The following is a 14,303-nucleotide window of genomic DNA, read 5'->3' as shown; positions in this document are numbered from 1 at the left end:
CTCTCCCGTTGCGGAGCACAGTCTCTGGACGCGCAGGCTCAGCGGCTCACAGGCCTAGCCGCTCCGCGGCATGTGGGATCTTCCCAGACCGGGGCACGAACCCGTGTCCCCTGCATCAGCAGGCGGACTCTTAACCACTGCGCCACCAGGGAAGCCCGGATGACCACTTTTAATTGTCTATTACCCACCACCTTCACACACTAGAATTTTTATTCATCATTTGAATTATTGGGTTATTTATTAAGCCACTTGAAGCAAAGGTACCATGAAGACAAGTCTGATTAACCACATCTGGCTTCTAAAGATGTACCACCATATATTTGAAAGTAAAACCAAAGACACCCCCTTTCTCAGTCGTGTTAGATTAGGCGTAAATTAGATTAAAACCTGCTAGAATCCTCCCAAGCCCAAAGCTCTCACTTGACAAAGTCACATATATGTGTCCCTAAGTATATTTCAAAGGGTCTTAATGTGAAAAAGCTGGAAGCAGCGAGAGATAATCACACTCCTGAAGAGCAAAGCGAGTCCTTACTCTCCACCTCAGGGACACTAGAGAGTAGCATATTCTGGGTCTGAGGGCTGCTAAATTCAACATTCACATTTCCATTTCCCTTTTCATCTGCTGCTCTTGGAGACTTCATAACTCCATTTTGTGACTGTTAACCTGTGAAAAGGACTTGGGTCAGAGAATTGAGACTCTATCGTAACTTCCAGCTGGTTTATAACCAAGCCCAAGGATTCTTAAGGTACTGGGGAGGTACAAGAGAAAATGGAAAGGAAAGAACGTTTCTGGCCAGCAGCTTTGCATCTTTTCTGAAGATCTCCCACAAGCAGAGTCACAGTTATACTCTGTATTGAGAATATGATTGCTGTGTGGCATAAAAGATCACCCCATTCAAATATGGAGAGAGAGGGAGACAGACAGGATCAAAGGCAGGGGGAAAGTATGTGAGCCTTGTGAATACAACTCACGCTGAAAAATGAGCAAGCCCTCTTTGCAGATTTGTGCTTCTTCCAAACACAGGATGGGAGAATCAAGTTACTGGTGGCTGAGAACTGGTACTGTCTATCAGAGATAGTAATCTTTATTCACAAAGCAATTACAGTTTATAAAGGCATTCTTCACAAATGTCATCTTGATAAATCCTCACAATAGGACATAAATAATACCTACTTCCACATGGGAAAGTATGGCTGAGATACATGGAGCACCCTGCCCAAGATTATAGAGCTAGTTAGCAACTTATATGGGACTGAATGTCAGGTTTTCTTTTCATCATATTGCTTTTCTTTGTTTTTAAACTTCCAAGGTGTCAGTCAACTCATAATACTTGCCACACCAAAGAGGTGGCTTCTCTACTGAAGCCCGTGTGCCGCAACTAGTAAGCCCACGTGCTGCAACTACTGAAGCACGTGCGCCTAGAGCCCATGCTACACAAGAGAAGCCACCGCAATGAGAAGCCTGTGCACCACAGTGAAGAGTAGGCCCCGCTCGCCACAAGTAGAGAAAGTCTGCGTGCAGCAACAAAGACCCAACACAGCCAAAAAAAAAAAAAAAAACAGGTGGTTTCTGATGAAAAGGTGCACAAGGCAAGTCTAAAGAAATTTACAGGCAATGGCCCCACAGGGAGTTTTTAGAGAGACTGCCATAAAGACTCTGTTTCTTGATAGCACTGCCAATCCTCCAACTGGCCTGCTCAAGGTGCTCTTTATGTTCTTAAAGTACCTACAATTACTTTAGGTGCTGTGTCTAAGACAAAGAGGGCTGCTAGTAAGTACATTACCAGGAATTTCAACACCAACAACAATCAAATGGACCTGCTGAAAGAGTAAAGCAAGAGGAACAAAATAACAGGTTTAAAACAGATGTATCTCTTGGTAACTGTGGGAGATTGGTTCCAGGACCCCCACGGATACCAAAATCCAAGGATGCTGAAGTCTCATCTAAAAGCCTCTAGTAGGGCTTCCCTGGTGGCGCAGTGGTTAAGAATCCGCCTGCCAATGCAGGAGACAGGGGTTCGGGACCTGGTCTGGGAAGATCCCACATGCCGCAGAGCAACTAAGTCCGTGAGCCACAACTACTGAGCTTGTGCTCTAGAGCCCGCGAACCAAAACTACTGAAGCCCGTGTGCCTAGAGCCCATTCTCCACAAGAGAAGCCACAGCAATAAGCCCGTGCACCACAAGGAAGAGTAGCCCCCGCTCGCTGCAACTAGAGAAAAGCCCGTGTGCAGCAACGAAGACCCAATGCAGCCAAAAATAAATAAAATAAATAAATTTATACAAAAAATAAAACAAAATAAAATGGTGTAGTATAGCTGGCCTTCTGTATCTGCAGATGCAGAACCTGTGCATATGGAGGGCTGACCATATGTCATTCCCCTCAGTATAAAAGGGTAGTTTTTATAGAACTCTTTTGCATAGCAGCTAGGCTCATTCCTTCTGGTACAAGGATAAGTTACAGTTCAAACATCTTGTAAAACTCAGTATCCCCAAAGGCCAAAACCAGAATGAGACAGAAAGAGAAAAGGAAAGGAAGGAAGGAGGGAAGTAGAGGCCAAAAATCCTGAAGGAAGTACACAGAAGGCTCTGTGACACCTCTAGCTTGGTCCACTGACAACAACTCTAGCTTGGTCCACTGACTGCCATGTACCCTCTGCTTAGAATGGCCTTTCACCCAACAGAAGCTGAGTTGCCCTCTGAGCCACCAGGAGGGCAGCCACCTGATGGAAACTCCACCAGAAACAAAATAGCACTTGAGGGTCCAATTAATACTGAGGAGCAAAAATAGAACTACCATACGACCCAGCTATCCCATTACTGGGCATATACCCTGAGAAAACCACAATTCAAAAAGAGTCACGTACCACAATGTTCACTGCAGCTCTATTTACAATAGCCAGGACATGGAAGCAACCTAAGTGTCCACGGACAGATGAATGGATAAAGAAGATGTGACACATATATACAATGGAATATTACTCAGCCATAAAAAGAAATGAAATTGAGTTATTTGTAGGGAGGTGGATGGACCTAGAGTCTGTCATACAGAGTGAAGTAAGTCAGAAAGAGAAAAACAAATACTGTATGCTAACACGTACATATGGAACCAAAAAGAAAAAAATTGGTTATGAAGAACCTAGGGGCAGGACAGGAATAAAGACGCAGATGTAGAGAATGGACTTGAGGATATGGGGAGGGGGAAGGGTAAGCTGGGACAAAGTGAGAGAGTGGCATGGACATATATACACTACCAGATGTAAAATAGCTAGTGGGAAGCTGCCACATAGCACAGGGAGATCAGCTCGCTGCTCTGTGACCACCTAGAGGGGTGGGATAGGGAGGGTGGGAGGGAGACGCAAGAGGGAGGAGATATGACGATATATGTATATGTATAGCTGATTCACTTGTAAAGCAATTACACTCCAATAAAGATGTTAAAAAAAAAAAAAAAAAGATTGAGGAGCAAGGAGACACTGCCCTCTAGGCAGCTACTTATCTGGATATCTTTTCTTCTCCAGACAAAAGCACAACAAACATGTTTTCTAAAATGCTACTTAATAACACTGTTTACTGCCTGACCAGTTTAACTGTCATTTCCTAAGAGGACACAACCTACCTCTTGCTAAAACTAAAACCTTATTTGTGCTCTTTGAAGCAGTATGGCTGACCTGTGTTTCACTGGGCCCTACTCACCAGGCTCAGAGTTGGTGGAAGTAAGGTCTCTGTTCCAGAAACACAACACAGGCGCTGACGACACAGGCATCTGGTGCTGAGAATATATTCCACCCACTCCACCACCATTCCCTGCCATTCTTTTGTGTATTTTAAAGTAAGATCCCATAAAATGCCTCTATCATTGTGAAAGAAAATCAGTGATCTGCAGTCTTGGAGATGATTTCATTAACTTAGGTCCTGGAAGACTTAGGATGGATAGACTCATCTACCAGGGGATCTATGAGAGACTTCTATTCTAAGAGTCATTTGAGTCAAAAACAAAGAGGGAAAACATAAACAAACAAACAAATAAATAATCAAAACAGCCAAAAGTCTTTTCGTTCCTTGTGAGAAGATGAGGTCCTATTACAAAGACTGAGACTGCCAGGCAGACGGGGCACTCAGCAAAGTCCCTCACCACAAATATCTTACCATAAAGAAACAATTTACAAGCTCCAGTTAACAGTGCTTAGAATAATCAAACAACTGTGAACCACTAAAATGCAAATATTTTTGAAACTTTCAGTTTGTTATAATTTTGTATGTTTTAGAACAATGTTTCAGCCAATGTTTATAGAGACCTCAGTTTAGTTAAGATTTCCCTGATTATTCAATTACTTATTTCCAAATAAAGATACCATCTAGTTCTTAGTGGAATTAGAAAATTAGGTTTGAACATATCTTACTGATATCCTCAGAATTCCTTTCAGAATTCCGGTTTCTATAACCTCCATTTTATTCTTTCATATTCTAAGATGACTATTGTTCTAGATCCCCTGGCTCTTTTCTTCTGGGAAAAGTGGACCCTAAATTCAACATATACTCATGCTTCATTGTCTAGGTCTCTAAACTGAGTCACCGTAGGGGAAGAAAAAGCAAGTTGCTAAAATCAATGTGGAGAATATACAGCTTCTTATTTTGCTTTGTTTGCTGAATAATGTTCAAACCATTTCTCTCTCATTTCTTTTTCTTACAGAGCTGACGACTGGAGGTAGCAGGAACAGCCAAGAGAGCAGATGAGGCCCACAAGTAGGCCACACTGCTGAGCCTACCACAAAGGCTGCACAATATTCCCCAGGCATCCCCCAAAAAACCAGCAGCTATTCTTCTGGCCTCACCATTGAAAAGAGATTATTTCTCCTGGCTCTTTACCTACTACCTCCCACCCAAGAATCTTAGCTCTCTTGAAGGTGGTCTCTATTAGCCTCTCTGGCTTCAGTGTTCTGGGCTCAGACACTTCAGAGAATCCTGCTAACATACTTTCTGCAGAAACAGGGCCTTGAAAAGATGAATAAAATACAAAGCTGCCAGACTTCTGAACACTCACTGTTCAACTGCCATTTTAGCAGAAGTAACCACCCACCATTCTTTATTTCTTAGTCAAAAAGCTATAGACCCACTGCCACTCTGACAGAAGCTACAAGACTAACAATGGAAGTTTCAAGTCAGAAAAGGTCCACTAGAACAAGTTGGATCCCTAACTGTTTTAATTAATTAATTAATTAATTTTTGGTTGTGTTGGGTCTTCATTGCTGCGCCCGGGCTTTCTCTAGTTGCGGTGAGCAGGGGCTACTCTTCGTTGCGGTGCGTGGGCTTCTCACTGCGGTGGTTTCTCCTGTTGCGGAGCACGGGCTCTAGGCGCACAGGCTTCAGTAGTTGTGGCACATGGGCTTAGTTGCTCCGCGGCATGTGGGATATTCCCGGACCAGGGTTTGAACTCGTGTCCCCTGCATTGGCAGGTGGATTCTTAACCACTGCGCCACCAGGGAAGTCCTCCTAACTCTTAGATCTACTCATTCTCACATGCAAATAACAGAATTATCAAACTTCAGCCCCTAATAAAAACAAGGGATGGCTTTTCACATGGAAGATGTGCCCACATTAAATTAGTCCATACTGAGGAAGCAACATCTGCTGAGCTGTAATATCATGGCTGCCATTGCAACAGATACATATAGAGAATGAGGGAATGATCTCTGCACAGCGCAGAAATCTCTGGTAATCCAGGAGTTTGGGAGAAGACAAAGCCAGCGGGTCTCTAACACTATCCCAGCTAGAGGTACTATCAAGTGCTACAAAGGCACAGCCTCTGGCCATGAAGAAACCCTCCTGGTCAGACCTGTGTGCCCTGGAAATATAACAGAGACTTAACCCTTGGATGCCTTGAAACACTCTCAAGACCTAAGATACACCATCCAATGTATTAAAAGGCATCCCTTATATTTGTTTGAAGACCACCAAAATAACCAAGATAAGTGATCATATAATTGAAAATTTCTCCTCTTTATAAGAAAAACTGGGGAAAAAAACACATTAAAAAGGGGAGAGCCTTGAGCAGTGTCAGGAAGCATCTTGAGGTTTCTAGCACACAGAATAGCAGGCATGTCTAGATTTTTTAAGAAAGTTCCAACTTCATGTTTTGTCCTATCAAAAGGCTATGTGGGGCTTCCCTGGTGGCGCAGTGGTTGAGAGTCCACCTGCCGATGCAGGGGACATGGGTTTGTGCCCCGGTCCAGGAAGATCCCACATGTCGCGGAATGGCTGGGCTCGTGAGCCATGGCCGCTAAGCCTGCGCGTCCGGAGCCTGTGCTCCGCAATGGGAGAGGCCACAACAGTGAGAGGCCTGCGTACCGCAAAAAAAAAAAAAAAAAAAGGCTATGTGTCAGGCAACGCAAACCAATTTGACATTTGAAGATGGTTAACGTTACAACACAGCTGGCTCCTCTCCAAAAGATTTCAGTTCAATACACTAAGATTATTTCTTCTTGTGGAAAGACTTCTAGAGTTTTATAGATTAAAAAATGCCTTTACCCTTTCCCTACCGACTCCTCATCCCCCAAAATCAGTAGCCAGAACAGGCTATGTATTCATTATTCAAGAACAACTGTTTTCTCACAGCAGACTAGGCATGGGGGGGTTCAGTGGTGAACAAAACCTAGCAAGGCTCTCATGAAGATTATTTTTTAAAGCACTAGGACAACAAACAAGTACAGTTTTAAACAAATAAACAGCACATATCTCTATCTGAAATTCTTATCAGGAGAAATACAGAATGGAAAGTGTTCTTTAATATTGCCAGAAGTGAAGAGGGACAAAAGGAGAGTGAGAAAGTTTATGCTAAGAGGTCAACTGTGTGACACAGTTCACCAGGTATAAAGTGCACTGTGAGCAGCACATACAATGGACAAAGCTGGATATGACCCAGAGAGGAGAAAATGATAAACCACACTTAAGAAAAGTGAGAGAGGCTAGCTTCCCTGGCGGCTCAGTGGTCAGGAGTCCGCCTGCCAATGCAGGGGAAACGGGTTCAAGCCCTGGTCCGGGAAGATTCCACATGCCGCAGAGCAACTAAGCCTGTGTGCCACAACTACTGAGCCTGAACTCTAGAGTCTGTGAGCCACAACTACTGAGCCCTCGTGCTGCAACTACTGAAGCCCACGTGCCTAGAGCCCGTGCTCCGCAACAAGAGAAGCCACCACAATGAGAAGTCCGTGCACTGCAACGAAGAGTAGCCCCCGCTCGCTGCAACTAGAGAAAGCCCGCAAGCAGCAATGAAGACCCAACACAGCCAAAAATAAAATAAAATAATTTATATTGAAAAAAAAAAAAAGTGAGAGAGGGACTTCCCTGGTGGTCCAGTGGTAAAGAATCCACCTTCCAACACAGGGGACGCGGGTTAGATCCTTGGTCAGGAAACTAAGATCCCACATGCCGTGGGGCAACTAGGCCCGCACGCCACAACTACTGAGCTCGTGCGCGTCAACAAGAGAGCCTGCGTGCCGCAAACTACAGAGCCCACATTGCTCTGGAGCCCACGCACCCTGGAGCCTCCGCGCCACAACTAGAGAAGAGAAAACCCGCATGCCACAGCTAGAAAGAGGCCCGCGCACTGCAACAAAAGATCCCACATGCCTCAACTAAGACCCGACACAGCCAAAAATAAATAATAAAATAAATAAATAATACATAAACCTTAAAAAAGAAAGAAAGAAGAGTAAGAGAGCCAGAAATAAATAAGATCAAGATATATTCTTTTTCTTGCTAAGATGGGCCTGGCAGAAATGCTAGTGCCTTCAGGAATGGGGCATTCTACTTCTGCCCTCTATAAATCTTACAGTTTACATATAATAAGTTGTAGAATAACTCATACAGAAAAACTACATCCAAAGCTGCCTAGGTAAAATATGGTCTTTATCATACTATAACTTCTCTAGCTTCTGAATCTATTGATCTTATATTCAAATTTTAGACACTGACATCAACACTGGTCTATTCCACATCATAAGCTTTAGCTACTAGTCGTAAGTCTATGTGACATTTTAAAAAATACAAAAACAGAAGCATACATTTTAATTATATTTTATTTATATAGTTTATTATTGTTTAGTATATTTATTATTATTATCAGGATAACTAAAGTTTGAAGAAATAAGTTCCATAACCTAAAAGAATTTGGAATCTGGTTCTTAGCCTGGAAAATTAAGAGACTACAAGTAGTCTCCCAATGCCTATTTGCTTTCTTTTTCTTGGAAGCAAACCCTTGATTTTTAACTGGGTACATGGCTGCCTGAAATAAAGAAGTTTTCCAGCCCTCCCTGCAGTTAAGTGAAGCCATAAATTCTAATACACTGGACATAAGCAGAAATAGTACTTGCAAAGTTCAGGAACTATTCTTGAAGGGAGAACCATGTCCATTTTCATCCCTTCTTCTTTTCCACTGGTCAGCAAGTCAAAGTGATGGCTGACACTCAAGCAGGTAGAAGTCACAGGTTGAGGATGATAGGGTTACACAACTAAAAGAGACTGGGTCCCTGATGATCATACCACCATAAGAAAACCTGGATGGCTTAGACGTCATTTACGGTAAAGAGAAATAAATCACCTCATTTTAAGCCACCGTTATTTCTAGTGTTTTGTCACTCACCAAATCTAATCCTAACTGATAGAGATGCTTTTGGAAATTATTGGTGATAGGCAGAGGTAGGTATTTTGCCGTAAAGACTATGAAATAAAAAGAAAGCTGTAAATTAGTTAAATAGTGAAACGAAAGATACAAAAAATGACAGTGAAAAAAACTGCATGTTTATTCTGCCAGGCATCAATCTTGTATCTCTATCAGTTACCTAAAGGTCCTGCTGTCACTTCACACTCAACAACCATCTTCGTCCCTCCCTTCCAAATGCCTTCCTTTTCCAGATGTTTTATTTCTGTTCAAGGTACTACCGTTCTTCTAACCTCTGAGTGGCCTCTGAGTCTACCCTCCCTCTTGCCCCTCTGTCCAATATCCAGTGTTACCAAACCTCAGAGAGTCTTCTTTCAAACCTGACTTCTTCATTACATACCTGCTCCCAGCCCCTAGTGGAAGCCATCATCTCCTCACATCTCAATCTCTGCTCCAGATTCTAAAAGACCTTTTCCTCTTCAGTTTCACCCCTCTAGTCAAGTCTATATACTACCACAAGAAGAGTTTCCCTATAGTGTCATTTTGACTTTGTTACATTCTTGTGGTTCCCTCATGTTTTTAAATTAAAGACTAAATGTAAGGCCCTTGACAACCTACCTTGCACTTTCCAAGCTATTCCTTTCACTAATTCCTGGAGTATGAGGACAAGAATCAAACAGAAACTTGGAAATTAGAACAAACAAGATGTGGCAACCTCTGTTAGAATAGAAACAGTATATTACTATCTGCTATCAAAGATAACAAGGTAGAAGCCTAATAGAAGTACCAGAATCTGGCAAGTCAAGAGGCTACTCAGGTTGGGAGAACAAGAGACTTCTACATTATGCAGAAACTAAAAAGATCACTAAAGGCTTATGAAGAAGGAATACAGAGTCAGAAACTACTTTTAAGTTGTATTAATATCCAGAAACAAATATTTATTTAGCACATCATGTGTTGCCAGTTATAGGTCTAAACCATTTAGGCAGTGAAGGAAATAAAAGTGAAAAAAAGAAACAGTCCCTGCCCTCTTGGATCTTTAAATCCAGAGACGTCTATTTCTGGTAACACCTGCTTTACTGTACATAGATCTTTGTTAGTCATGACCTGGGCACTTTGTCTGGTTTAGCTATTTACACCTTTATTCCGTATTTCTCAGGGTTCCAGTGCTATCTTGAAACTACCTAAGCAAACGCCTGACAACACAGAGTCCCGTTCCTCCCAAGCACTCAAATGAGCCACAAGAAGAATTTTCCTAGGCAAGGCGCCCAAACTAATGTTCTCTGACCTTAAAGAGGTCCAGCTGAGCTTAGAAACCAGATAGGAACAAACACAAACATTTCTCTGAGCTGGCACTCCTCCAGTTTATAGGGAACCGAACATATCCTGCATTGCTCTGGATTCACAGTGCACAAGAATCACATCGAAGAAGAAGATTTTAAGAAAAAGACCTTTATATCTTTAAAATACCTCAGGAGGGGCTTCCCTGGTGGCGCAGTGGTTGGGAATCCGTTTGCCAATGCAGGGGACAAGGGTTCAGGCCCTGGTCCAGGAAGATCCCACATGCCGCGGAGCAACTAAGCCCGTGCGCCACAACTACTGAGCCTGCGCTCTGGAGCCTGTGAGCCACAACTACTGAGCCCATGTGCCACAACTACTGAAGCTCGTGTGCCTAGAGCATATGCTCTGCAACAAGAGAAGCCACTGCAATTAGAAGACCGTGCACCGCAACGAAGAGTAGCCCAGACCGCGCAGCTACGAAGACCCAGCACAGCCAAAAATAAATAAATAAAATAAATAGATTTATTTTAAAAAAAAAAACCTCAGGAATTAGACAACCTGAGCATTATCAGATGCATAGGCAGAAATAATAAATGTGCCATTTAACAGTTGACTATGAGAAGGAGAACCTATAAGGAATGGAAAGAAGAAAACTAGCTGTTCAACCATCAACTGCAAATCCTGGATATGCTCAAAACCCAAATAACAAAGGCTGATCTATGTCCAGGGCAACAAGTGCCCTGAGGCATCTGGCTGAAAATAACAAAACAAAACAACATGAAACAAGACAAAAAACCCAACAACAAAAAAACAATCCATAGTCCAAGGGAGAATTCAAAATGGCAGCATGAATGCCCAAATGCATCCAAAACAGAACTGAAACCTGGCCATTGGAACTGTGAGTATTCCATGTTTTCAATAACACACCACTCCAATATGGGGCCTAATCCATTTGGAGAAAGCTCTTGAAAAAAATACCTGAAAACTTCAGCATTTCCACTCCTAGACATACATCCAAGAGAACTGAAAATGTATGTTTACACAAAAATTTGTACATGAATATTCATAGTAGCATTATTCATAATAGCCAAAAGTGGAAACAACCCAAATGTCTATCAACTAACGGATAAAGAAAATGTATTACAACCATACAATGGAATATTCAACTATAAAAAGAAATGAAGTACTAATTCATACTACAACATGAATGAACTTTGAAAGCTTTATGCTAAGTGAAAGAAGTCAGTCACAAAAAAGTGTATGATCCCATTTATATGAAACATCTCAAACAGGCAAATCTATAGAGACAGAAAGTAGATGGGACTTCCCTGGCAGTCCAGTGTTTAAGACTCCATGCTTCCACTTCACGGGGCATGGGTACGATCCCTGGTCTGGGAACTAAGATCCCGCATGCCATGCACAGCACGGCCGAAAAAAGAAAAAAAGAAAGTATATTAGTGGACGGTAAAAGCATGAAACAGGGAAAGGTGAAGGGAAATGGGAGCAACTGCTAATGGGTGCAGGTTTCTTTTGTGGTGATGAAAATGTTCACGAGTTAGATAGTGGTGATGGCTGCATAACTCTGTGAATATATTATACTAAATGCCACTTAAACTGTACACTTTAAAACGGTGAATTTTAAGATATGTGGACTATATCTTAATTAAAACAAACCAAAACAAAAAAAGCTTTCAGGGCTGCAAGACTATTGCCAGAACAAAGACATTCATTTATTTCATTCCTCTCTCTTTGCCATACCCTGGCCCACTTAACCTGTCCCCACCTCACAGCCTCTCAGTGAGTACTCTGCCCCCAGCCTTTTCTCCTCTAACTGTGCATACCACTGCCACACTCATCCTCCTTAGCACACCTCAATTCTTGCCCAAAGCTCTGGTTCCCAATGACCATATATAACTGAAAATTAGAGAACTCTAACTAGAAGGGAACATCCATTTTCCCAACAAAAAGATGGCCAAAAGGCAACTTGACCAACCTTTTTTTAAAAAATTTATTTTATTTATTTATTTATTTTTGGCTGCATTGGGTCTTTATTTTTGGCTGCAAAAGGCAATTTGACCAACCTTTTTTTTTTTAAAAAATAAATTTATTTTTGGCTGTATTGGGTCTTCATTGCTGCGTGTGGGCTTTCTCTAGTTGCGGCAAGCGGGGTCTACTCTTGGTTGCGGTGTGCGGGCTTTTTGTCATGGTGGCTTCTCTTGTTGTGGAGCACAGGCCCCAGGTGCACGGGCTTCAGTAGTTGTGGCACGTGGGCTCAGTAGTTGTGGCTCGCGGGTTCTAGAGTGCAGGCTCAGTAGTTGTGGCGCATGGGCTTAGTTGCTCCGTGGCATGTGGGATCTTCCCGGACCAGGGCTTGAACCCGTGTCCCCTGTGTTGCCAGGCAGGTTCCCAACCACTGCGCCACCAGGGAAGCCCAATTTGACCAACCTTGAATGAATAAACTTTAGGGATATGAAATAGCCAAATGTCTACTTAATTTATTAATTAGTTTTATATGTTTAAATTATAAAACAACATGGTCTGAATTACAACTGTACCCCCAATACCTATACACTGGCAGGCATATAAACACAGCAAGGAGCTCAGCAGCTACTGAATGACTGTATCTAGGCAGCAATCAATGAAGTTTAAACTACTAGGTGACAGACTGAGGATACACTCAAAATCCAAGTCCACCAATGGGTATATGTTAACAGGAATGAGTGTACCTATTCACCAAGAGAAGTAATAACTACGAAATAGCCCCAAATGGAAAAAAAACCAAACAAAACCCAACCCTCCATGTTCTTTGACAGTGGAACCAATGAATAAATTGTGGTATGTTCTTTTTCTTTCTTTAAATATTTGTTTGTTTATTTATTTATTTAATTTTTGGCTACATTGGGTCTTAGTCGCGGCAGGCAGGATCTTTGTTGTGGCATGCAGGATTCTCCGCTGGGGCACGCGGGCTCAGCAGTTTAAGGGCTCTCTAGTTGCGACACGCAGGCTCCAGAGCACGTGGGCTCTGTAGTTGTGGCCCGAGTGCTCAGTAGTTGTGGCACATGAGCTTAGTTGCCCTGTGGCATGTGGGATCTTAGTTCCCTGACCAGAGGTTGAAACCGTGTCCCCTGCATTCGAAGGGGGATTCTTAACCACTGGACTGCCAGGGAAATCCCTGTGGTATGTTCTTATACTGAAAGACCGTACAACAATGAAAATGAACACATCCCACTTAAACACAAAATGAATTTTAAAAACAATACTCAGTATAAAAGTCAGGTAGAAGAACACATCATGTGTGATTCCATATACATAAGGATCAAAAGCAAGTCAAAGGACTCTACAGAATGACAACTTAGGACAGTGACTACCTCTGGGAAGGGGAGAAAGATTAATGACCAGGAGAGGCTTCTTCACATGGAGCAGCATCCTGTTTATTAACCTGGGCTGCAGTTACATAGGTCCTTGGACAGAACGTTTGTGTCCACCCCCCTACCCCAATTCATATGTTGAAGCCCTAATCCCCAATGTGATGGTATCTGGAGGTAGGATGTAATTAGGTCATGAGGGTAGAGCCTTCATGAATGAGATTAGTACTCTAAGAGACAAACAAGAGAGAATCTTTCTCTCTACCATGTGAGGATACACAACAAGGCAGCAATCTGCAAACCGGGAAGAGGGCCCCCACAGGGAAACATACTGGCTGGCACCATGATCTTGGACTTTTCAGTCTCCAAAACTGTGACAAATTTCTACTATTTAAGTACTGTAACCAGTCTATGATATTTTGTTATAGCACCCAAACTAAGACAATAGGTGTATTCAACTTGTGACAATTCACTGAATAATATGCTTATGATCTCTGCTCTTTACTGTAAGTACGTGATACTTCAAAAAGCAAAGAAGAGAGAGAAGAAATAATGATTTAGAGACAGTACCCCTTCCATTTGTACACTTCTATTTTATTCAAGCTTTTTACATGCTGCATTTTTAATCACCAACAGAGCCATTTTAGGTCATCTAGCAGTTCTCTAGAGCACATCATTCATTCATTTATTTATGGCTGCGCTGGGTCTTCGTTGTTGCATGCTGGCATTCTCTAGTCGTGGCAAGTGGGGGCTACTCTTCGATGCAGTGCATGGGCTTCTCATCGCGGTGGCTTCTTTTTGTTGTGGAGCAGGGCTCTAGGCACATGGGTTTCAGTAGTTGTGGCACACAGGCTAAGTAGTTGTGGCTCGCGGGCTCTAGAGCGCAGGCTCAGTAGTTGTGCACAGGCTTAGCTGCTCCACGGCATGTGGGATCTTCCCAGACCAGGGCTTGAACCCATATCCCCTGCATTGGCAGGCGGATTCTTAACCACTGCACCA

General features: G+C 42.7%; 1 protein-coding gene across 2 annotated transcripts in view; it reads right to left on the bottom strand.

Moving 5' to 3' along the window:
* RBM6 (RNA binding motif protein 6) overlaps nt 1–14,303 on the bottom strand; it is a 107,018-nt gene that overhangs the window by 26,202 nt on the left and 66,513 nt on the right. The gene's annotated exons all lie outside the window — the stretch shown is intronic.

The sequence above is a fragment of the Stenella coeruleoalba genome (assembly GCF_951394435.1).
Source record: "Stenella coeruleoalba genome assembly, chromosome: 10".
Lineage (NCBI taxonomy): Eukaryota > Metazoa > Chordata > Mammalia > Artiodactyla > Delphinidae > Stenella > Stenella coeruleoalba.
Note: the sequence above shows the minus strand (reverse complement) of the source record. Positions and strands in the feature narration are given on the sequence as shown.